This window comes from Aethalodelphis obliquidens, unplaced genomic scaffold, assembly GCF_003676395.1.
Source record: "Aethalodelphis obliquidens isolate GAN/ISIS:26980383/991018 unplaced genomic scaffold, ASM367639v1 scaffold37, whole genome shotgun sequence".
Classification (NCBI taxonomy): domain Eukaryota; kingdom Metazoa; phylum Chordata; class Mammalia; order Artiodactyla; family Delphinidae; genus Aethalodelphis; species Aethalodelphis obliquidens.
In genome coordinates, this window is record NW_020837981.1 from 4,785,898 (window position 1) to 4,811,304 (window position 25,407).

At 40.3% G+C, this 25,407-nt stretch overlaps 1 protein-coding gene across 3 annotated transcripts in view; it reads right to left on the reverse strand.

Annotated features, from left to right (window-relative positions):
* The window catches only part of NRG3 (neuregulin 3), a 1,055,004-nt gene that overhangs the window by 1,010,122 nt on the left and 19,475 nt on the right, over positions 1-25,407 (reverse strand). The gene's annotated exons all lie outside the window — the stretch shown is intronic.

Sequence of the window (25,407 nt, forward strand, 5' to 3'; positions counted from 1 at the left end):
AAAAAAAAAAAAAAAAAAAAAAAATGCAATCATAAACATACTAGGCAAAAATACAGATATATATTTGAATAATTAGGAAGTAGGGAAGATCTCTGTTAGGAAGTCATAAACCACAAGGGAAAGAAAGACTATGAAATTTGACATGGGAAAAAGAAACTGGCATATGTGGCAGAGATGGAGTTACTATTCTTAACATATATTAAGGATACACATATACTCATATATATATAATCTCAAATCAGATATATATTAAGAATATATATCTCTCAAATCAGATAACAAAGAAAAAAATACTTTCAAAACAATATGAGCAAATATTATGAGTAAACACAGTTAAGAAAATATAAATAATTGAAGAGACAAATAAGAAAAAATTTAAGCTCATTAGTAATTAAGTTAGTGGAATTTAGCATGATACTATAATGAAATTCCATTTTCCTCCCGTCAAAGTAGCACAGTATTTATTTATGTATTTATTTTTATTACAAGTCTCAGTGTCAACTAAGGGTCCAAGAAGGAGCACTCTCAAATATTCCCATGTGACATAAATTGATATAAATATTCTCAAGACGATTTGGTAATAACGTACCAAAAGTATTAAAAATATGCATGTAACTTGACCAGGAAATATATATTTCTAAAATTATCCTTGAAAAAGACATGTTACTGAAGTGCATGTATGAGAAGGAAAGACGTTCACAAAACACTAAGCAGGTAAAACAGATTAGAAGTGAGCTCATGTTTTGTCAAATATGATAAATGTCTACTTACTGATATAGTTATATTACTCATAATATTATAAACTTGGAAATAGGAGTAAAAATAATCACTCTAATTAGCATTCTGTGGTTGAATTAATTACAGATTCTTTGCCTTTCATTTTGATTAAACTTGTTTCAAAGTTTTCTGGATTGGATGTGCACGTGTTATTTGGAGAGAACAGTTAGAAAACTAAAAGTTCACAACAATTAATGTCATAAAATATTTATTTAAAAAAGATGGCGAATGATATTTATTAAGCCTGGATGGCCCTATCATCAATTCAGGAATAAATGCCAGGGATTCTTCAGAAATTAAATCAGCTGGAGCGAGCATCTCTTCCCATTTTCTCTTTGCTGCAGGGTGCTAGGATGGAACAGAGGTGACTTTAAAGATTTCCACTTTGGCCAAGCACGTGGCAGTTGATGCAGGTGATAAGTAAGAGCCCGTCTCTGTGCACAATTTTTCAGAAGCCAAGTCAAAGCTTCCTTTCTCATAGTGGAGTCCTTTATACCCTCAGGCCATAAGACCTTTGTTCTCTGGATGCCAGCATAATTCATTCCACCATCATCCAGCACTTGATACTCATTCTGCCTTGAGGCATGTCTTACAATGTTATTTATTTATTTATTTATTTTTTTAGCCTCTCACTGTTGTGGCCTCTCCCTTTGCGGAGCACAGGCTCTGGACGCACAGGCTCAGCGGCCATGGCTCACGGGCCCAGCCACTCCGCGGCATGTGGGACCTTCCCGGACGGGGGCATGAACCCGTGTCCCCTGCATCGGCAGGCAGACTCTCAACCACTGCGCCACCAGGGAAGCCCACAATGTTATTTTTATTGTCACTTAATTTTTCATACGTTAATGTCTTTGGTGTGGCCAGCAGTAGTGGTAAAGGAAGAGCAAATCGACAAGGAAACCTTCAAAGAACGCTTTGTCGGGAGAGGAACACAGCTCACTGCGTGTTCCCCTGGATGGCTACATCCACCCCTGGTAGCTGCAGTCTCCTCCCAACTCTGCTCCTCAGGCCAAGCACTGTGATGGCACCTCTGGATGTTCCCGCAAGTCTCATTTATTGCCTAGCTGCTAAGTCTTTTAGTTCCCTTGGTTCTGGTACCCTAAATTCTTCCCAATATTCAACCTCAGCTTCCCTCAAGTTTTGGGAGGTGTTGGTCATTTGCAAAGTCCATGGTGGCAATGAAATTAATACTTCAAAAGAATTCTACCCCATCTCTAATAAACACACACATACACAATCTTATTTTCCCCAACTATACTGTAAGGTATTTGAAGCAATGGGTCATATTTGATGATGATGATGAAGATGAAGAAGATAAAGAGAACAATACCCCAGCCAACATTATTTATTAATTCCTAATATATGCTATCACCTCACATGTTAATGTGAATCCTGATGTACCTTCAAATTAAGTATTACCATTATGCATTCACAGACTAGGTAAACTCAGAGGTTTAAGAGACAGATCCACGGTCAATGCTGCTTCTGAGCTAAATGTCCCTCTGACTTGCAAAGCTCCCACACATTCTTATATCCTCTGCTGACTCAACACTTTATTCATCCCGGTGACCGCGATCCACTCCATAGTTTAGCACGCGCCATTGGCCCTTGCATATGAAGTTCTATGTCAAGCCCTTTCCATAAAACTCCCAGCTGACCCTAGCAGGGATTCAGCAGGTAGCAACTGAATGAAGAATGAATTATTTCTTACATTTACTGCCCAAAACTCTATAAGAAAAGGAGGCCTATGTAGTATAACCAAAGCAGCAATTTTTAGTTATGATGTCATAATAATTAATGGGATGAAATAAATAAGAAAGCAACGGGTTGTTAAGTACCAGATGCATTCCAAAACTTGCTTGACAGGGAAATGCAATGATTTCATTCACTGCTCTTGGTCAGTCAGATGCTTGTATGAAAAATACAGAGGCATGAACAAAGTCAAGGAAACCATTTGCAAAAGGTAAAATACTAGGAAAAAATTAACAGGATTTCATTAGTAAAATAAAAGAATACAACTCTCTATTAGCATGCCCTTGTTTCCCTTAAGCACCTTCTTTTGACTGAACTTATAATAACTTTCCAATATCAATGAAAAGAGATATGTCACAGTTGCAAGTAACACATTCATTAAAATGGTTTATCTTTATGCTTCATTACTAACTGTAACAACAGAGTAAATGAAATATCATTTACAAACAGAAAAGTCCAGAAGACAGGTTAACAGGAAAAAAAAAAGGTCTTGTATTTCTTTTGTACATAGTCAAAAGTAGATGATTAAGTACCTGATCTGAGAAACCCAAAATGCCATCATAAATTTACATTTGTGTTTTGCTCTGTCCATGTACTACAGAAAAAACCCACAAGAGCAATATCATAATTGAGTTCACGTCTGAGTCAGAGGACTGCCATGCTTTAAATCAATTCACCGGGAAAGTCTAGCCCTTGACCTACAGAAACATTCCAAATATTTTGGAATTCGAAATGTTTTGACATGTATGGGCCAGTTTAAATCCTTTCTGGAATAAGATAGGGGAATATACACATAGATAAATAGCAAATGAATGAATGAATGAATCCACTTTGGAGGGGAAGCAACACTTTTACATGGCTGCTTCCTAAACATTCCAAATGGTGTCCAAAGTACTTTTCAGTACGATAGAGTGATTTCTTTTCCACTGAGGCCACAGCTCCATTCTGTTTCCTAAGTATGGCATATGCATTTGGATGACAAAAATAATGGACATCCCAATAAAATTCTTCGAGATCAATGCAAGGTCTTCCACAGTGCTAAAGCTCATCACTGTACGATTTTTCTCTAAAACATGTGGAAAGGGTAAACAGGACCCATGTCCCCTGAAAACCACCAGCTATGGAAACAGATTTTCCTGCTGCAAGCTCACAATGACTTCTGCAGTGTCCAAAGCTCAGTGTTCTCCCTGCCAAAGTACAGCTTGGAGGCGGGCCAGGGGAAAAGACGTTCTCTGCGAAATCAAGGACAAACTGCCTGTATGTGGTAGATAATAAACCAGTGTGTGTATAATATACATCTTTAATATTTCAAGAGTATTTGAGTTCTAAATAACAGGCCCCTTTACAATAGCTATATTGCAAATTATCATCATAATCAAAGGGTTTTACCCAAAATCTACTCTGAAGGTAATTTATAACACAGTTCTCTTATTTTGAAGGAGGCAAGAGTGTTTTCATTTATTCATTTATTAATTAACTCATTCACTCATCTATCTGTCCATCTAGCCATTTAGCTCATCCATTTGACACATATATTTTGAGCAGCTACTTTGTATAAGGCACGTGTAGCAGCTAGAGAGGAAAGGCAGATAAAACATGCTCATCTATAACAACAATCAAAGGAGAAGGTTATTATGCACCATGAGATGTGTAAATTGTTTGGGGAGATCGGAGGAAAGAGAGATGAATCCCAAATGAGGGGCTTGAAGCAGAGCTCTTTATAGAAAGTGGCATCTGAATTGGTTCTTGAATAAGTTAAATGATTTAAGTGCACTTAATAATTTAATTTCAGTCTAACCTAGCTAAAATCAGACAACATGTAATCAAGCTTCTCCATTAATACAGATATGTGTTTATAATTTGTGACTAGTTATTTATATTTTGAGCTGTAGTATTGTCTAATTTGGGGAAGTAGACTAGAAATATAATTTTTTTTTTTTTTTTTTGCGTTATGCGGGCCTCTCACTGCTGTGGCCTCTCCCGTTGTGGAGCACAGGCTCCAGACGCGCAGGCTCAGCAGCCGTGGCTCACGGGCCCAGCCGCTCCGCGGCACGTGGGATCCTCCCGGACCGGGGCACGAACCCGTGTCCCCTGCATCGGCAGGCGGACCCTCAACCACTGCGCCACCAGGGAAGCCCTAGAAATATAATTTTGAGGGCTGGAAAGAACTGGGCCAAAGTCTTTGTTCCTCCATTTAATATCCATGTGATCTCTGGCGCATTTCCTAACATTGCTATATTTCAATTTCCTCACCCATTAAATGGAGATGATAATAGTGCCTCCTCTGTGACATTTCTTGTGAAAATTAAGTTTTAAAAGGTAGGTAAATCCCTTAGAATGTTGACTAACATAAGTAAGCACTTGGTAAAAAAGGCAGTACTATTATTTTGCATTGCTAGTAGGCCATCCTCACGTAACTTCAGGAGATGCCCAAGAAAGGTGAACCTCAAAAACAAATTGATGTCTGTAACTGGCAACGTCTGCCCTTACACTAGAGTTTGTGCTGATAGCCACCTTCATTAATAAATTCTTCCTGTGTCTGGCATCCAATAGTATACTACATCTCTTGAATGGCAGTCCCATGAGTTCATCCTTCTACCTCGATTTCACCTACTTTTGGAAAATAACTGTCTCACACTTCGTGATGCTACCCAGAACCCCGCCAAAGCCAGTGCCTTATATTCCATAGAGCCTACAATTTTAACTCAGATGATCCCAAGCTACCCTCTAAATTTTTAAAAACTCATATCCAACAGATTCTATATGATGCAATTAACAGATATTCGGAAACTTCATTTTAGTTGTATTACTTATTATGTGCTATCTTTTTTAGAATTTAAGTCATTGATTGAAATTCAAGTTTTACAGTCACTGAACCAAAACATAGTAAACAGCATAAATATTAGATGCCCAATAATTACTTGAGGGGAAAAGGCTGTTACATGGAAGTGACATTTTCTACTATGGGCTAGGCTGGTAAGGAATAAACCAGACCTGCATTGTCCCATGTGGTAGCTACCTGTGCTTAGTGAGCACTTGAAATGTGACTAATAGTGCATCGGACTGAGATGCCCTACAGGTATACATTACACACCAGATTCTGAATACTTAGTATACAAAAAAGTGTGTAAAATATTCAATTCATAATTTTTGTACTGATCACATGTTGACATAATATTTTAGATATACTGAGTTAAATGAGATATATTATTAAAATTGTTTTCATCTGTTTCTTTTTACTTTTCTACTATGCCTACTAGAAAATTTTAAATTACATATGTGGCTCACATTACATTTCTATTGGGCAGCACAGGACTAGAAGGAGTCTCTCATCTTGACAGAAAAACAAGGGCCTGTCCTGAGAGCAGAGGAATAAGCATTTCCTGAAACCCCAAAGCTCCTCTGATGTCCCAGATGACCAGAGGCCAGAGCAATTATCACACTTCTTTCCAGTCTCCTTGGCAGGTGGGAGGATCTCAGGAATCTCGCAGAGGTGCTAGATAAATTCCAGTATTACCAGTATGGGGAGAGAGGGTGTCTCAGCAGGTAGTTAACTCAGTACTCCCTCCTGACTCATTTACTGGTGTGATAAACCAACACTCCATATTTAACAGTGTCAGGTAGCTCCTTATTACTCACTGATTCAAAAAATACCCATAGCTGACCACCAAAGATATTTCCAAACATTATTTGACATTATATGGTTTGGTGAAAGACGAAATTAAGAAGCATCTAGAAGCTGGTTGCACTAATGATTTTAAGAAAACTTGAAGAAGTAAATTCCTAGCTGATCAACACCCATTTCATTTCCTTTTTGGTTACCTAAGAAGACCCAGTATTTTTCTGCAATTTTGTCATGGTGAAGAATCCAAGCTCTCCAAGCGAGCTGACTAACCATGAGCAGAGGAAACACTTCTATATTCAACACTGAGCATCAAGCACAGCCTAACCTAAAAATGGGCACTTGCTGGTCTGAGGATAGAAGAGCAAAGGTCCCCAGGTCTGATTAATGCTTAAAATACAAAAAAATATCTCTTTATGGAGAAGCATTGCAGCTCACATCCCACTGTTGCCACAAAAATTTACATTTTAATACCTAATTTCCGAAGAGAATAGTCCATTAATGAAGAGCAAACTGTTTTAATAAATCATAAATTATCCTAGTGTAAAATATTTGCCCAAGTGATCTTAGATAAAAATTAAGCCTGGGCCTTCTTAGGATACTACAATAGTGAATCAAAACAAAAACTAGCAGCCGGTGTTTGCATCGATAGCTTAAAAGTACTTTCGTATCACGTTTGAATCATCAGATAATCTATAAATTACATAAGGGAGGCACTGCTTTCCCAACGTTGCAAATGATGAAACCCAAGAATTTATGCCTAGTAAATGACCAAAGTAAGAATCAAAATTCATGTCTCTTGAGAGCAAATTGCATATTTAAAAAATGACCCATCAGGTACCCTACTGAAATCTACATCAGTGTTAAGATCTCAGTATTTGGAAGATCCAGCAGATTTTAGTTTTAAAAATCTTTAAAAAATATGTGGATACGGCCCTTGGAGTCGGAAATGCTAGGACTATGAATGTGAGGTTGCATGAAGAGTTGGGTGAAAACAATTAAAGGATATTATTTCTGAACTGCCTTCCATTTTATTTTTCTCATCACAAGGATAATACGTGTTCATTACAGAAACACAGACAAGAATATTTAAATACTCATACTTTTACAAACCAGACAAAATCACCATTAATATGTCGACACTGACGCCACATGCAGAGGTGATCCTCGACATATTTAGTAGCCAATGTGGCACTTCAGAAGAAGGGGGCAGTCATTAGGATGCCGCCTTAGACAGTCTGCAGAGCTGTACCAGTAGGAACATGTGCCGCAGCTGCGCTGGATGTATGTAATGTTTCTTATAGAATCATATAATCTTACAGATTTTCAACCTCCTTTTTAAAAGTCACGGTATATTTTAAACATGTTATAAAGCCTGTTTCAATTTTTCTATATACATAGAGTCTTCATCAGAATAAAAGCGTGATCTCCCTTCTGGAAAAGGAAAGGTTGAGGTTCATGGGGGCACGATTGCTTATCATTCATTCCACAGGGATTCACTGACCATCTTCCACTTCAAAAGTGCTGAGTAAGGTGCTAGGTGAGAAAGGGTAGGAAAGGCCAAGATCCTGCCCTTACTATCGTAAAAGTCAGTAATAGCACTTGGCTCTGCAATGAAGACACCAGCCAGTGGAGCATCTCGCCTCTTTATTCCAAAGGTGGTAAAGAAGACAATTGCCGGTTTCAATGCTTTGTTATTTGAAGCTCCATTATAGCTTCTGCTAAATAACCTTTCTTGAGCAAGCCCCTGGCTACCCTGGCAATGTACCTTGAACAAATTCAGCCATAAAACTGATTAAAGGTGGTACCAGGCTCTTCACTGCTTTGTACATATTATCTGACTTTTCCTCCCAATGGCCCCATCAGGTAGTGCCTTATAACCACCCACCTCCATTTTAAAGATTTGGAAATTAAGACTTGGAGACGTTAATTAGCTTGACTGAGTTTACAAAACAGATTTATCTGACTCCAATGGCCAGGCTCTTAACACCACACTCCACTGCCTTTAGAATACTGACCATGGAAAGACAGTCACAATATATCACGTGAAATAAGCCTGGCCTAGAAGGTGCCTGGGTGATCTGATCCCTGCCAAACTTTGATCTTGTCATCCCAGTTTCCTCTGTGCTTCAGCCCATGGTTCTTTCAGATGCAAGAGTAAGATCAGCTCTTTCCCCACAGGAAGACCTTCTCAGCTGTTATTACCTCTCTCTGCAGTGTTTTTCTCTGCATTCTTAGCATGAACAGATCTCAACCTTAATTATCTCACCATGAATGTCACTCACCAAAAAGGATTTCCCTGGTCATTCATTCTAACATAATCTTTCTGATAGCACTCTGCTTCCCCTCCCCAGCCTTTTTAAAACATGAATGAAGCAGGTTTTAGAGCAGTCAGTACAAAATAATACTCTCTATATAAAAACACTAGTACGCACCCAAATACACTCATGTATACAATACACCAGATGCTGGAATAAAATACAAAAATCCAAACAAAAATGAGGAAGAAGAAAGAAAAGTATCTGGAAAATATTATCCCAAGATTTTAACAACATATTTTTTTCTGGTGAATAAGATTTTTGAGATTTTCTACATTTTTATACTTGCCTGCACTTTCTAATCTTTGGTAATTAATACTGATTACTCTCTTAGTACGTTTCAAATGCATAATGACAACTCTAACATAAGCAATAAGAATCCCCGCCTTTTTTGGTAAGAAAACAGAGCAGATGCTGTTCTAGCTCAGGCTTCTCTATCAGGCACCCAAAGTCACGGCAAGTAATGCAGGGCTTAACTGTGCTCCTTTGTCCTTTACAGAATCTTCTGTGGGGGACAGGGGAGGGCTGGAAGTGGAAGGAATGGTTTTCACAATAATAGCAGTAACAGCAGTAGTTGAGGAAGAAATGTCCTATCATATGTTCTCATTTAAAAAACAAAAAAAAAGAAAGTCTGTGTTAAAACTTGAAGACACACGCAAACCAACAGCCCAATCAAGAGCAGCAAGTGAGACTGTGCCACGCCCAACCTCCCCAAGCCCCAACCCACAAAACAGCGACTCTGTGCAGAGGGCCCTTCCAATACAGTTGTAAAAATCTCTCTCAGGCACCAGCTGAGGAAAGATGAAAGCAGCGTCCTGGGAGAGTGATTCCTGAGGATGGAGGGAGGGGCAGGAAGAGCTCTTGGTGAACCCCCAGGAGCCACACAGCAGCAGGCTTTTCATCTGCGTTAGTGCTTTACCTGAAAATCCCATTTTTAAAATCCGTTATTAGCTCAAAAATACATGAATTCTCCAGTTAAATAATTGGGACAATTTGCAATTATTCGGTCAAATGCCAAAATACCTCTGCAGCGCTGCTGACACAGACGTGGGAGTAAGGCTCGCAAAGGACACATCTGGCATGAATCAAATTGATGGGAAAGAAATGGCTATCATAACATTGGCAACCAAATAAAAAGGACTTTTTAAATATCTGCTGGCACAAATTTTCATTTATTCTAAGGATGAATTCCACTGAGTAACTTGGCTTTACTTGAATGAGAATAGAGCAAAAACGTACTTTCTTTTAAGAAGGAGTTTATCAAAACAATTGTGCTCTCCAGCTCTCGTTTCCCAGAGCATGTGTGGCATTCACGCCAACACAGTTGCGTAGGCAAGTACCACCATGGCAGGACAAGAAATGCACCCCAGATAAACAGGTGACACTGGAGATTTGTAGTTTGGTCTAAGAACTTGTGTTATCACTACGTTTAAAAAATACGCAAGGTGGAACAGTTTGTGGTTTTCCGTGGATTACGTTTAACGTATGTTGTTTAATTAAGGTTATAGATGAGAGTTAATCCCATTTTCTGAAGTGCTTTTTCTTTGAACACTCAAGAATCCAGCCTGCAAGGGCTTGGTTTCACGTTATCACTGTTGAAGGGATTTGGATTTTTGCGTCTTTTCCAAACACCTTCTCGCCTTCGTTAGTTTTTTCCTTGCCCTTTGCTGCAGGCTAGAGCTGGGGAACAGAAAAAGGATATTTCACTTGGTGTCGGGTAGGTGAACAGCAAGAGGAGTAGATTAGAGAATGGCAAAGGATGTTGATTCCCAGGTTATCACCTGCCACAACCATCAAACGTCCTCCTGCAGGATCTGAGACTGAGTTTTGACACTAAAAATGCTAACTGAGAAAACTGGCCAGAAAAATTATTCATTAACACAAAGAGCCATGTAGATATTTTTGAAAAATTCCAAAAACAGGGCTTTTTAGTGTACATCCTAAACAACACTCTTATAAATTTTAGATCAAGGGGAAGAAGAGTTACAATTTTACGGCCACTGAACAATTCAAGGACAGAACGTGTAAAACTTTTTGTAAAAAATAAGAGAAACACACAAAAACACTAACTCAAAAAGGTATCTGCACCCCCTTGTTCACTGCAGTATTATTCACAATAGCCAACACATGGAGGCAACCTAAGTGTCCAGTGTTGGATGAATGGATAAAGAAAATGTGGTATACATGCAATGGAATATTATTCAACAATAAAAAAGAAGGAAATTTTGCCCTTTGTCAACATGATGGACCTTGAGGGCATTATGCTAAGTGAAATAAGTCAGAGAAAAACAAATTTTGTATGATCAGCGTTTATGTAAAAAAAAAAAAAAAAAAGCTCACAGATACAGAGATCAGCTTAGTGGTTGCCAAAGATGGGGGGTTAGTGGTGGGTGAAATGGGTAAAGCTGGTCAAAGGTACAACGTGCCAGTTATAAAATAAATATGTCCTGTGGGTAATAATAATACTTTACTGTATATTTGAAAATTGCTAAAAGAGTAGATCTTAAAAGTTCTCATCACAAGAAGAAAAATTTTGTCTACGTATGGCAATAGACTTATTATGGTGATCATTTCACAATATATACAAATAGCCAATCATTACTTTGTATACCCAAAACCAATGTGTCAATTATATCTGAATTTTAAAAAATAGAAGAGAAAAAAAGATCTCAAACATGAAATACAGAAGCATCATGTATATTTTCTTTCAAGAGTTTATTATCTCTTTCTTATTTTGTTTAGAAGTTATGTGCCTTATATTCAAACATTATTACTCTCTAAGAAACTGAAATGGCTTTGTAGACATAAACCTTGCTTCATTCCTAGAGAGAGAAGAATCTGCACCGGTGTCATGTGGATACAACTAACTTCTCCCTCCCCTCACTTCTCAAAGAGCCTTTAAGGCATTGCCAATACGCCATTCTTTGTTTCTCTATAGTAACTCGTGTGTCAAGAACTGTTCACAGGTTTGCAGCCAAACTTGGATCAACGTGCAATAAACATTTTTGCTACAACTGAGTGCATATCATGTGAGATGGAAGCCCAAGCTAAACAGCTCAAATGGAACAGGTAAAATACCCTCCAACTTCAGGGTATGGCAGAGCCAGAGCCTTGTTCTGTGTATGCAGGAGAACTCTGCCTTGTGAGCCTGTGTGGGAGTGAGCTACGGCAATAGACCATCCACACCAAGATGCGATCAAGTGAAGGGTGATACTCAGTGGAGATGTGTGGACCTCAGAGGCATTCCTTTAGGCTGTGGTTGTGCTTGCTTGTAATTACCTCTTACTTATTTTGTGTTAAATATACTAATCCTTTTAAATCCACCCCCACAAAAAAGTCTCTAGCAAACATCCTTTAAGTGCTCGTAATTGAAAACAACTGTGCCAATCACACTTGAGGGGCCCAGCATCCCTTTCCTATGCTAGTGTTATGTAGATCACATCATCTCAAGGCAGAAGGAAGGCTTCAGGAGAGTCCGTAAGGAACCAGACCCCACTCCAGCTCACCCTGGTCATGGGGGTGTGCTGGGGGATACCTGTTTACAGTGAAGCAACCCCAAAAGCGACTATGCCTGACTTTCAGGTGTCACCCTGCCTTAGGGCTCACAGCCTCACCACATCACCACCATGACTGTCATCGCCATCACTCCAACTCCACTACCACCACCATAACCACCACCCAGGTACTGGGATGAATAATGTCTCCCCCCACATTCATGACCACCTAGAACCCAAGAATGTGACCTTATTTGGATCGCAGATGTAATCAAGATGAGATCGCAATGGAGTAGCGTGGCCCTAAATCCGCTTATGACTGTCCTTAAAAGAAGAGGGAAATGTGGGCATAGAAACACAGACACACAGGGAGACACCGTGTGAAGAAGGAGGCAGAGATTGGAGTGATGAATCTACACGCTCAGGGACGCTAAGGATTGCTGGCTACCATTAGAAGGTAGAAGAGGCATGAAAAAAACTCTTCTCTAGAGCCTTCAGAGGGAGCATAGACCTGCCAAGACCTTGATTTCAGACTTCCAGCCTCCAGTACTTGAGAGAATAGATTTCTGTTGCTTTAAGCCACCTAGTCTGTGGCATATACTTTATTACAGCAGCCCTAGGAAACTAGTGCAACTCCCATCACCTCCACCAACCCCATCACTCCCACCACTATCAGCACCACCTCCCTCTCCTCAGCACCATTACTATGAAAACATTATGAAAAAGATAACTCAGATAACTTCCTTTCAGGCCAACACTGGGACTTAGTTCTAGTGGTCAGCAGCTGACACCACGAGATGAACTCATGTAAGTATCTTAACCACAGGTGGTCTGATCCCTGCTTCTGGAGTTACAGATCTAGTATGTCTCTTTTTTTTTTTTTTTGCTGTATGTGGGCCTCTCACTGTTGTGGCCTCTCCCATTGCGGAGCACAGGCTCTAGACGCACAGGCTCAGCGGCCATGGCTCACGGGCCCAGCCGCTCTGCGGCATGTGGGATCTTCCCGGACCGGGGCACGAACCCATGTCCCCTGCATCGGCAGGCGGACTCTCAACCACTGCGCCACCAGGGAAGCCCTATCTCTCTTTTTTATCCCCAAACTTCTAGTTTGAGCTTGACAAACTTGCCCACTTCTTCCCATTCCCAAAGAAGAACAAAGATGGTTTGACATGAAAGAGATATATCAAAGATCGTTCACTTTAACCCCATAATCTGAAAGCACTGGGGAATATGATATCTAGAAAGGTGAAATAATTTGTACAAAGTCAGTGAATCAGCTTGTAACAGAATCAGACTCAACCAAGTCTCCAAGACTGCTTGCCAAAAAAGGGTGTGCAGTATCTTTTTAGTCCTACTACTGAATATTAGGAAGCAATACATGAAAAGCATAAACATCCCCTACCCTACTACCAACTCACCAGAAAAATGTGTGGACCAGGCCCAGAGATAAAATTCCTTAAATATTCACTATGATATCATTGGGGTATCACATGATGACATTTAAGGAAGATGTTTTCTTATATTAGTATTACATAACTGAAATGTTTCCACTGTTAAGGGGGCTAGCCCTAATATTAATTCTATATACCTGTATAAAATAGAAATAACCTGACGGTCTTCTCAAAACATATCTGAGGTAGAATTCTTATCAAGCAATCAGGAAGGAACTTTGGAATGATGAGAGCACTGATCAGTATGTAAATGAAGATTATCTACATCATGTATGGAAGCATCAACAAATTAAGGAGAGCCCCTGTGTTCTAAAGCATCTGGTAAAGACCAAAAAAGTAATGATAAACACAGTTACGTATATTGATTCCTTTTGTTCTTTGAAACAAAGTCATCTCACTGTACAAACCTTCAAATCAGAGTGTCTTAAGACACAATCTCTAATACTGAAGTGACACTTTCCTAAACCTCAACTTCTGAAAACTTGGAAAGAAAGGTATCAAGGCATTTGTAATTTTGATGTTTAAACTAAGAGTTTTTAAAAAAAAAACCCACCATTTTAAAAAAACTGTTAAGATTAGTTCCCCAAAGGAAGATGTAATTCTGTACAATCCAGCTCCATGTTCAGAGTCAAAAAGAGTTAATCCTCAGTTACTCAGTTAATCTAAATACTGTCAGCTAAACATATTTTAAAAATCACAGTTTCCTTAATATCAGTTCCTTTAGAGATCCTCTCATTAGAAATCTCATTTTTTTCTTTTACCAAGTTGATACTTCATTAAAAATACATATATATATGAATGAACTAACAAAAACACACATATATTTTTAAAATTTAACCTTCAGTAAGGTATGTGCTGATATTATGTTCTAAGACTTTGAATTACTAAGCATTTATAATCTGAAATTCCCATCATCATCGCCTATTTCACTCTCTACCAGAGAAGTCACCACAATATACAGTGAGGATTGTTTTTTTCTCTTAAAGCAGTAAAAACAGAGCTTTGAGCTTCTAATTAGCATGTATATTTGGAAGCTACTGTGTTTTCTTTTAAGTAGTGGATGCAGGTCTCCACTTATTTGCTCTTAAAAGAAGCAAATAAAGATTCTAAAGCCAAATCTATTGCTTATTTTGTTTAAATTTTTAAAATTTTCCCTAAATAATTCATTTCCTCCCCCCAAAACATGTCAGGTGTGACACTGGAGGTAAATGGAATCTACCTGTCCACAGCATCTGGCCAGACCACTGAGACAGCTTTCTAAGCATTCTCCTTGCTTCCACTCATGCCGCTCTGTCACCTGTTTTCTACACATGCCAGTTACATCCTTATCCAGCAGCTTCCAATTGTTTTCCACCTCTCACAGAATAAACTCAAAATTCTTGTTGTAACCTAACCCTGGCTAGCTCCCAGACATCACGTGCTGCCGTTTGTCCCCACCCCCTTCACTCCATGCCAAGTCCCACTGGACGCCATGCTGGTTTTGGACAGGACAAACAGACTTCCATGTCAAGATCTCCTGCCAAGAATACGTTTTCTGCAGATATTTTCTTGGCTTTCTCAGAACTTTCTCAAATGCCACCTCCCCACAGTCCTTCTCCAAACACCCTATTTAAAATAGTACCCCAGGGCTTCCCTGGTGGCGCAGTGGTTGAAAGTCTGCCTGCCGATGCTGGGGACACGGGTTCGTGCCCCGGTCCGGGAGGATCCCACATGCCGCGGAGCGGCTGGGCCCGTGAGCCATGGCCACTGAGCCTGCGCGTCCGGAGCCTGTGCTCCGCAACGGGAGAGGCCACAACAGTGAGAGGCCTGCGTACTGCAAAATAAATAAATAAATAAATAAATGAAATAAAATAAAATAGTACCCCAGTGATACTGATCTAATGAAGGATTAGCTCTTCATTGAAATGGCAACTGTGATTTAAGATGAGATGAGGGCATCTGGAACAGGAACGTTTGGCTGCATTTGGTATGGAAGAACAGGGTCTAATTTTTGTTTCAGAGTGTAATTTTCTTTTTTCAATGAAAATGATGATGATGATGATGACAGCAATAGCAGCCAGTGCTCACTGAACATAAGCCCAGTACTGTTCCGAGTGTTTCACGATACCCAGTTATGGATGAATAATAAAACCCATTTAAATCTCATAACTCTTGAGGTTATTACATTATTATCCCCTTTTTAAAGATGAAGTTAACTAAGACAGAGAATATCTAGAAGAGCTTGCTTACCCCCAAGCAATTTAATCCAATCAGGAAGGCTTTTTAAAAGAAACATGAACAAACAAATTTATAAAATGTAAGGTTACGGAAATATTTAAAGTCTACTTATGTTTGTACAGGGCTTCCTCTAATAAAGGAAAGGTGGCGCAAGAGATCTGGAAGACTCTCAAAAGGCAAATTCCAATTATGTGATCACAAACACAGGGGGGTAAGGGGAGGGTGGGACGAATTGAGAGAGTAGCATTGACATATTTACACTACCATGTGTAAAACAGATAGCTAGTTGGAAGCTGCTGTATAGCACAGGGAGATCAGCTCGGTGCTTTGTGATCACCTAGAGGGGTGGGATAGGGACAGGGGGAGGGAGACTCAAGAGGGAGGGGATATGGGGATATATGTATACATATAGCTGATTCACTTTGTTGTACAGCAGAAAGTAACACAACATTGTAAAGCAATTATAAGCCAATAAAGATGTTAAAAAATAAAATAAAAATATTCTAATACTTAAAAAAAAAGTGCCAATCCAGCCATAGTATAAGGGATGATTTTTAAAAGACATGACGAAAACATGAAAACTGGGTACAGGGCAACTGTTTATTAAGCAGTAATGGCCTATAAGAACCAAACGGGGATAATGCAACTCCAGAAAGAGTTGAAAATTGTAATAAAAGTATAAGAGTAACCAAAGGAGTTCCTTAAGTTATGTTCTATTGAATCTAACAAGGACATTGTTCTGTCTCCTGCTTGGGCTATATGAATTACAGTAACAGATGTGAAACAGAATATAGTTTTTCAGCTCCACTCTGATTCCATGTTCTGTGGGGAGGCCAGAGGTAGTCTGGTAAAAGAGAACTGCACACTTCAACCCTCTAAAACTCAGAGCTGTGGTCCAAGAAATAACACACCCAGATAACCAGAGGATTTGCAGGTAAGAGCATGCTCCACAAACCTGGAGGAATATGGAGAAGGAGAAAGGTGCCGAAAGAACTCTGAAGATATTAAATTACAGAGTAATTTGCAAGAGGAGGAAGAGGACAGAATCCATGACCTAGGAAAAAAAATGAAGAGTGATTTGTGAATGCATAAAAAACAGAAACAGTGATCACTTGGGAGCCAATGTGGATTCATGAAGAACAAATCAGGCTGAACGAATGCCTTCTCCTTTTTTGCTGAAGTCAGATAATGGCGCAGGATGCCAAATTCATGAATGACATGAAGCTGGGAGGAACAGCTCATACACTGCATGAAAGGGTCAGGATGGTCCTGGTCTGGAGGTATTCAGTCCAGGGCTTCACAAGAGAAACTGACAAGAACAACAGCTATCGTTTTTAAGCACTATTTACCAGGCACTGACTGTGCTTTTAACACTCACAACCTTCTGAGGCAGGTGCTGTGAAATCCTGATCTTAAAGAAACTTAGGCTGAGAGAAGACTGCCAAAGATTACAGGGAGGTGGCTTGAAAGTTTAGGATTAACTACTACACTCCCAAAGACAGCATCCAGGATGCTGCGGGGATGTGAAGCCCTGCCGTATTTTTTTTAAAAAAAAGGTGAAATTACTGATTTATCTTAGAGATGAAAAGGTGCAGGACAAATAAGATTGTGGTCTTCACACATGTGAAAGCCTGCCACATGGAACAGGGATAGATTCAGTCTTCTGGCTCCAGAGAGTAGATTCAGTAACAGGGCTAGAAGGTGGAATCTGACTAAGAATGAGACAGCTCTTCTAATGATTAACATCATGTGATAATAGAAAGAAAGTCTAGGAGACCATGAGCCCTGTTACTGAAGGAGTCCAAGCAGAGGCTGGGCAGCCACTTCTGTCAGGGGACAGTCAAGAGATTCAAACAAGAGATGACGATTAGGGGGACTTCCCTGGAATTCCAGTGCTTCAGACTCCACGCTCCCAGTGCAGGGGGCACAGGTTCGATCCCTGGTTGGGGAACTACGATCCCACCCACATGCCACACGGCATAACAAAAAACAAAGAGAAAGAGAAAGAGAGAGAGAGAGAGAGAGAGAGAGAGAGAGAGAGAGAATGACGATTAGACTAGAAGCCCATCTGATTTCTTCCAAATTCTGAGAATCCATGAGGATGCAAATTTGTGTTATACTGAAGTCTCAAAGGCAGATACATTCATGTTTGTCACCTTGGTCATAGGATGTCCTTTGGTTTTTTTTTGCAGTACGCGGGCCTCTCACTGCTGTGGCCTCTCCCGTCGCGGAGCACAGGCTCCAGAACCGCAGGCTCAGCAGCCATGGCTCACGGGCCCAGCCGCTGCGCGGCATGTGGGATCCTCCCGGAGTGGGACACGAACCTGTGTCCCCTGCATCGGCAGGAGGACTCTCAACCACTGCGCCACCAGGGAAGCCCAGGATGTCCTGTCTTGATTAGCATTTCCAAAGAAGCATTGATAACTGATGCAAATATTTAGAGTGAAAACCCAGTGCTCTGCTGGAATCACTGAATCATTCTGCAACCATCTTTAGACTTTTACATGGAAAGGAACAAACAGTGGAGCATGTTTGTTTTTTCTCACTCTGCACCATCGCCCTGAAACAACAGTGATTTGTACTGTTGCTTGGGCCAGGCCTTTCAGAGGCAGCTAATGAGGTTGCTGGGCCCTGGTGGGTGAAACCCTCCAGATGGGTTCACTCGAGTGTTTGAGACCGTGCAATGCTGACCACATGATATACTGGTTCTCAGCACACTCTTCTCTTTCAACCTATATTAAATAAGCACTATTAGCCACAAAGAAATACCAGAGACGGCAATTTGGCTGGATTTGATGTCTCCATGCAACATTTATCTCCCTTCTGGAAGTCAGTCGTGCTACGTTTACACCAGCTTATTTAATTTTGTTTTCTTTTATCACGTTAACCCACTGCTTGGGCTTCCACGAGTTAGAGTAGAGAAAAACCTCATACATGACTTGTGCCTAATCTTTTATGAGAAACACAGCTGGTCCTATAGCTGTTTCCAGCATATCTGGAAATGATTTTGAGATACAATTACATGCCGGGCACCTGTGGGTCAGATGGTGACTGGAATAAAACCACCCATTCCAAGCAGACAGGGGCTCTGAGTCTGCAAGAAAAACAAACAAACCAAAAAAAAGGAAAAATTCACTTCCTTATGTGCCATATTATACATAATTCAGACATCTTGTGAAATATTTTAGAGTCTAAATGAACAGTTCATGGGAAGCAACAGAAAAGAGATCTTTAAATCACAATCCTGGTTACAAAACCAAACCCCTCATATCACCAGCAGGGAGAACGCGGGGCAATTACTTAACTACTCTACGCTTCAAGTTCCTTTGCGGTGAAGTGGAGGTAATAATAATACCCACCCCGTCAGGCTGTATTGAGAATTAAATGAGATATTGTCTATAATCCATGATAAGTACTTAGAAAATGCTCAAAACAGTGTAGTTATTGTTGACATTGTTACATTTTCATTGGTTTCCTTTAGGAAGCTAGAACATAAAATTAATTCCAGTGCCAAAGGTTGTACAGCTGGAAAGGTAGTGGTTGTAACCACTTCACAGGCAAACGCACTCTGCACCCGAGGCCTCCTGTGAACCGCCTGGCCTACCTCCACCCTGACTCAAGGCTCCTGACCCTGCAGGCCAGGGCTGCCTCGGTACCAAGCAGATCTGTAACTGCTTTTCCTCTTCTCCCAGCACTTGTCCATGATTTCAAGAGAGTCTCTTCGTCCCTTTTCTTTATTTAGAAAGCAAATCTTGCTTCAGGAAATCAGCTTGAGAATCATGCTTGTGAAGTGCTTCTCTAAGGAAAAGTGCCTTTGTGAGATCAGTCACAGGAGGATCCGAGAGAACACTCACAAAATACGCAGAGACTCCCTCGCTAATTTCAAGAAAGCCCTCTTCTGCCTTCTTCTACGGGGCAGAAGTGTCAAATCCCTGCTACACCTCTGGAAAGTAGCTTACCCTGCTTGTAAAATGGACATACTGATATATACCTTCTGGGACTCTTGTCAGGTTGAGTAAATGCATAAGTAAAATGAATGGCTCAGTGTGCCTACAGGTAAGCACCATTTGGGTATCGCTTGTGTTCTTTTTGTAAAAAGAAGGTAATTTTCAGAACAGACTAACATTTTCTGCAATCTCCTCATAATTTTAGAGTTACTTATCTGAGTTTGTCCCATTTAATTTGAAGAGTTAATAAATTAACATTTTACCATCCAATGTGGAAGATTTCAGATATATAAAGTATATATTTTGTTAAGACAAACCCAATGCTGCCTATAAGAAATTGTACGAGTTGCCCACGTTCTTTCTGGAGCTCGCATCACCTGTTCTCTTGACTCTCTATATGCTGGAAGCACAGGGAAGTCCCGGCTGCAACCTGCTTCCTTCTATTTCACAGGGAGTGGAAGAGACAGCCTCTCGGCCTCTACCCTGGACCACATCAGCAAAATCACTCTGATCATGTGACTGCTTTAGGATCCCAAGACAGTCTGACTTATTATAACCTTGCACTCTCTCTACACCCATCAAGGATTTCTTGTCTAGAGGTCCCTTCCTCGCCAAGGAGAAGAGAGAGTTAGGGAATTGTCTTTAAATGTCAATAAACATTTCATTTTTCACCTAAACTTTAAATTTCGTCATATATTACTTGTATTCATTATATCACTGACTAATACTTGCTAAAAATAAATTAAAAGCTTGTATGATCCTGAGGGGGAAAAAATATTCCAGCAAAGCCCCTTCTAAAATTTTTCATTTGCTATTATTACTATTTCTAACTGAAAATAAACCAGTATATTTCTGTTATATTTCTGGATAAATAATAACACATGCCCTGTATATTTTCATGTTTACATAGCACTTTCTCAAATTACCAGGAAATCTAGCTATCGTTTGTAACATTTCCTCCCTGGGGCAGCAAAATTTGCTCTAAATTACACATATAAAACATACAAACAAATTTCAGGGTAGCCGAATTTTAACTCTACATTTCTGTATTATCAGAATGTAAACATCTGAAACATTTCACAGAAATCCAGCTAATGGAAAATTTCAGTGACAGTGGCAATCAGTGTACACTTTAAAATCTCAGCATAATCAGGTATGCTGTCTAAACTTGAGGACATAATATCTGATACAGAGTTCTGCAGAGTTGTAATTCACAATGTATTTGTTTAAGATTCTCAGACTCTCCCAAATCCATTTGGCTTGATTTCTGGAGTACCTTAGAGCAGTAAATTTGCATGAACATTAAATTAAGTTATTTTGCAAAGTTAGCTAGGCGTTAATAGGAGGAAAAAGGTGTGTTAAAAGAAAAAAGTTTGATGTCACACATGTTTAAAATAAGTAGACACAAAGGTTTTTTTTTCCTTACTTCTCTATTTGTTTTAGAGAACCAGGTATCAAATTCCACAGGTGGCATCAACGGCAATGCTGTTGGCTGCATATGACAAACGGTTGACCATCAGAGGCCTACAGACTGACTGTTAAGACTGTTTACTCAACAAGATGCCCAAAGGTAGACAGACTCTGATTACTTTCACAGCTCCATGGAGTCATCAAGGGTCAGGCCTTCATACCCAGGCCTACAGTTGCATGGTCCCGGCATGGATGCAGCAGCTCCAGGCATCACGATCCCATTGAAAGTTTGCAAATATAGGTCAGAACACACAATTTCTCCGATGGCTTTCCCTCCTTTAATTTGGATAAGAAATCCTTTCCTGCTGCCTCCAGCACATTCCCCTTAAACTCTCTTTGGCCAGAACAACACCCACTCCTAAACCAATCAACGGCAAAGAGCAATGGCATCGCCATGGACGGCCTACCCAACCACAGTTCATCCCTCTGGGATGCCCCTTTTCACCAATGACCAGTATATCAATGAGCACAGATGATGAAACAATTTTACTATTTCACCTTAACTAACAGAATGTTAGGTGAAAAACAGTACTTGCATGGAATAAAGTTCATTGTTAGCAGTGCTGGCAGTGATGCATTAATACTGAAGGGATTCTAATACGTACCAGGGATTATACAGCATGCTTTCTCATTGGTTATCCATTCAGTTCTTGTAACACCTTTGAGAGGCAGATACTATTATTCCAAATTTAGAAAATCAGATAACAAAATTCAAAATTAAACTCATGTAAAATTAAGAACATATTTATCAATCTCTTTTAAAATACCATTTCAACTTCTGTTCTTATTAAAATCCCAGGATATCCGAACCGCATGAAAATTTACGGAAATTTAAAATTAGATAAAATGAAATTTAAGTGAAAAATGTAAGAAAATTAAAGTTGACCATAATCCCATAACTCAGCAAGAGCTGTTTTTTTACAATTTTGCGTATTACCAATGCTTATTTTCAAAGAGATTCATGTATAACCAGTTATATACGGTTTTTAAGCCTACTTTTCACACTTCACATTATATGGTAAATGTTTTCCCATGCTATGATTTTAAAGATAAATGTAATGCCTAGGGGCTCCCCTGGTGGCGCAGTGGTTGAGAGTCCGCCTGCTGATGCAGAGGACACGGGTTCGTGTCCCGGTCCGGGAAGATCCCACATGCTGCAGAGCGGCTGGGCCCGTGAGCCATGGCCGCTGAGCCTGCGCGTCCGGAGCCTGTGCTCCGCAACGGGAGAGGCCACAGCAGTGAGAGGCCTGCATACCGCAAAAAAAAAAAAAAAGTAATGCCTATATTGTTAAAAATCTGTGTTAGCAAACCTTTTCAAGTATGTATTTGTGTGACGAACTCCCTCACAAAAAATGTATGAACACATTTTTTTTTGTTCCTTCCTTCCTTCCTTCCCCTCCTCCCCCACTCCTTCCCTCCTTTCAGAGAGAAGTCTGGAAGAATTACTGGACAAAGGTAAGGATACCTATTGAAATATCTCACATCAAATGATACTACCACCCATTTCACTTTGCCTTTAATAATGCTGGTATTATGAAAATTACTGCCAAGTTGTTAACAGAGAAGAAAAGCTTAGGTTTTCTGTAAATAATTTTGCCCAGATGATACATTCAGCCAACCCTAGAGATGGAGAGGGGATCTAAGTCTGAGAATTGTCACAGGAGCCTCGCCTTGGGCTGAAGTGTTTGCAGTGCTTGGCTTGTCAGGGAGGTGTTACGTGGGAAATCCACCCTTTCCCTTTCCTCTCACTGCTGTCCTCTTTACGGGCCATCTCCTGAGCTTCCCGGACACGGGCAACCACAGCAAACAAAGGACCTTGGCTGGCTTTTGTTTCCAGCCACTGGTGCCGGTAGGGACCATGTGATTCCCATCCCCAGCCTTGCAGCACTTGGCCTTCCCTCATTTCTACCCTTTTTCTTCTCAAAGGATACAGGTTGTAGGTTCTGCTGAGATGCTTCCACTTCCCTAGTTACAGAGCCACTTCCCTAAAGGAATTAGCAGCTCATCCCTTCCTTTCCTTTAATCTAGCTGCCCATACAACCCTGGCAACACATTAGAATCACCTGGGGAACTTTATAAAAACTACTGAAGTCTGCCACTCCCCTGCCCCCCTTTAAAAAAGGATTCTGATTGGTCTAGGGTGGGATCCAAGCATGGGTACATATATATATATATAGTTTATTGTTCCCCCATGGGATTCAAAATGCAAATGCAAGCAGGGTTGAGAACTACGGAAAACGTCCTCACTGCATTGCAACTATGAGAAATTCCTCCCAATTCACATTGCTGGGTATCCCCTCCCTGCTGATACAGGTACCCATATCCACTCCCCTGCACCACTGCCCTTCTTGTTTGCTCTTTCAGTAGGCATCTACTCTCCTCCATTACACTCTCTATCCAATTACCATCTCAAAATAGCCACTTGCGCATCTAACAAGGACAGACAACACAGGATGCTTCAAACAACTTTCATCTCTATACCCCACCCCCAAATCCTGCTCCTCTCTCAATCCTGCCCATTTCAGTTAGTGATGCCACCACGCCCCCTCTTACTCAGGACATTCACTCCACATTCTCTTCACAGAAGTCCTTCTTCCAATCTGTAGGGCACATCCAACGTGACAGTGCATCACACCCACCACACCTGTCTCCACTCTAGTCTAAGCTGCTTGGATCTCTTAGCTGGAACACTGCAATGGCCTTCTCACCTGTCTCTTGTCTGCAACTGCAGTCCCTAGAATGCAGCTCCACACAGGATCCAGAGGGATAAAAACATAACACATATTAAAGCCTTCCCTTACCTACATCCCCCCCTGGTTTTCCATCACAATAATCAAGTCCAAGTTCCTTAAGGGCCTTAATTTGTCTACCTCTCACACTTCACTTTCTACCACTCTTAGACATACTCATTATGCCCAGGCACACCGGCCATTTTTCTGTCCCTCAAGCCCTTTCAACTTTATTTTTTCTCTTTCTGATACACTTCTGTCCCGGGTATTACCATAGCTGGCTTCTTCTCACACTTGGGACTCAGTTCAACAACCATGATCTCAGCGAAGGCCTCCCTGAATGCCTATGTAAATTCAAACTTTCTATCCTATAATCCTGTTCAGCATTTCTCGCTGGAAGAAGCTATCAGCAAGAAATTATGTATGTGTTCCTATATGAATCCCCCACTAGAATGCTGCAGGGGGTCAATGCCTGAATCAGTCTTCATCCTTACGGCAGCCCAGGAGCCGGCTACCTAAAACAGCATCTGGCAAACAGTAGGTGCTTAAAAAGTCACTGCAAAATGAAGGTTCTGGATAAGAGCTGTGAGGAAGAGGAATCAGGCATGCTTGTTCATGCCACTAACTCATCTGAACAGATACATTTCCCCCTTAAGCCACAATAAACATTTTAAAATCACACAATGTTTCAATATAAACAGAGATAACAAAACCCTCAAGTCTCATTCTCTGGAAATTAAATCTACTATACTCAGATTTTTTTTTATATATTTATATGGAAAAGAGGAAAATGAGAATAGGAAAAAGTCAATGAGATAAATTTTAGCTTTCTCCAGAAACATAAGTCATCTTATATCATCTCAGCAAATGAAATCCTGCTTTATAGTGTGCAGAATCTATCAAGATACACTTTGGAAGAAATGCTTTAGAAAAGTGTTCTTTACTCAGCACTAAGAATCAGTTCTTGAGAACAATCAACATGAAGAGAAGTGGCATGAGACAGGATAGTGAGAAAATGAGAGAGAGGGTTCTCCACTCCTCAGAAGCACATTTTCTCTCTGCTTGTGTTTAGCGTGTCAGAAATTGAGACATCAGGGATTGACACAGAGCTCAGTTTCAAACAGAGCATCCCACATTTCTGGGGCAATCATACTGAAAGGGCATGCTCATTGAGTCTGCCTTTCTCAAAGGCTGAGAAATTCATGTCCTGATGCCCGGAGACTGATTATTTTTTGAGTCAACACCGCTGTAGGATTTAAATTTTCACAGCATCAGTCTCTTCCTCTCTACAGTGCTTTCCAGCTTGAATTTTACTTTGCAAACTATCCGTTCCTAAGTACTGTACAAAATATCCCAAAAGGAAAACATTACCCCGTGACATAAATAAAGTTTGGCCTCTCATAATGACTTCAATTTGCCCCAATTCTCATATATCCAAACATCCCTTGGCTATCAGTGTGTAAGTTATCAATCTATTCAGCACCTTGGTTTGTCAGATCCACTTCACAGCAGCATTCTGTGCTAAGATGTAACCATTATCTCAGCTTCTGCAGATGAGGAAATTGACAGACTCCATCCAGCTCAGGTATCCAATAAGGGGCAAAATTTAGATTGAACCTAATCTTCCAGA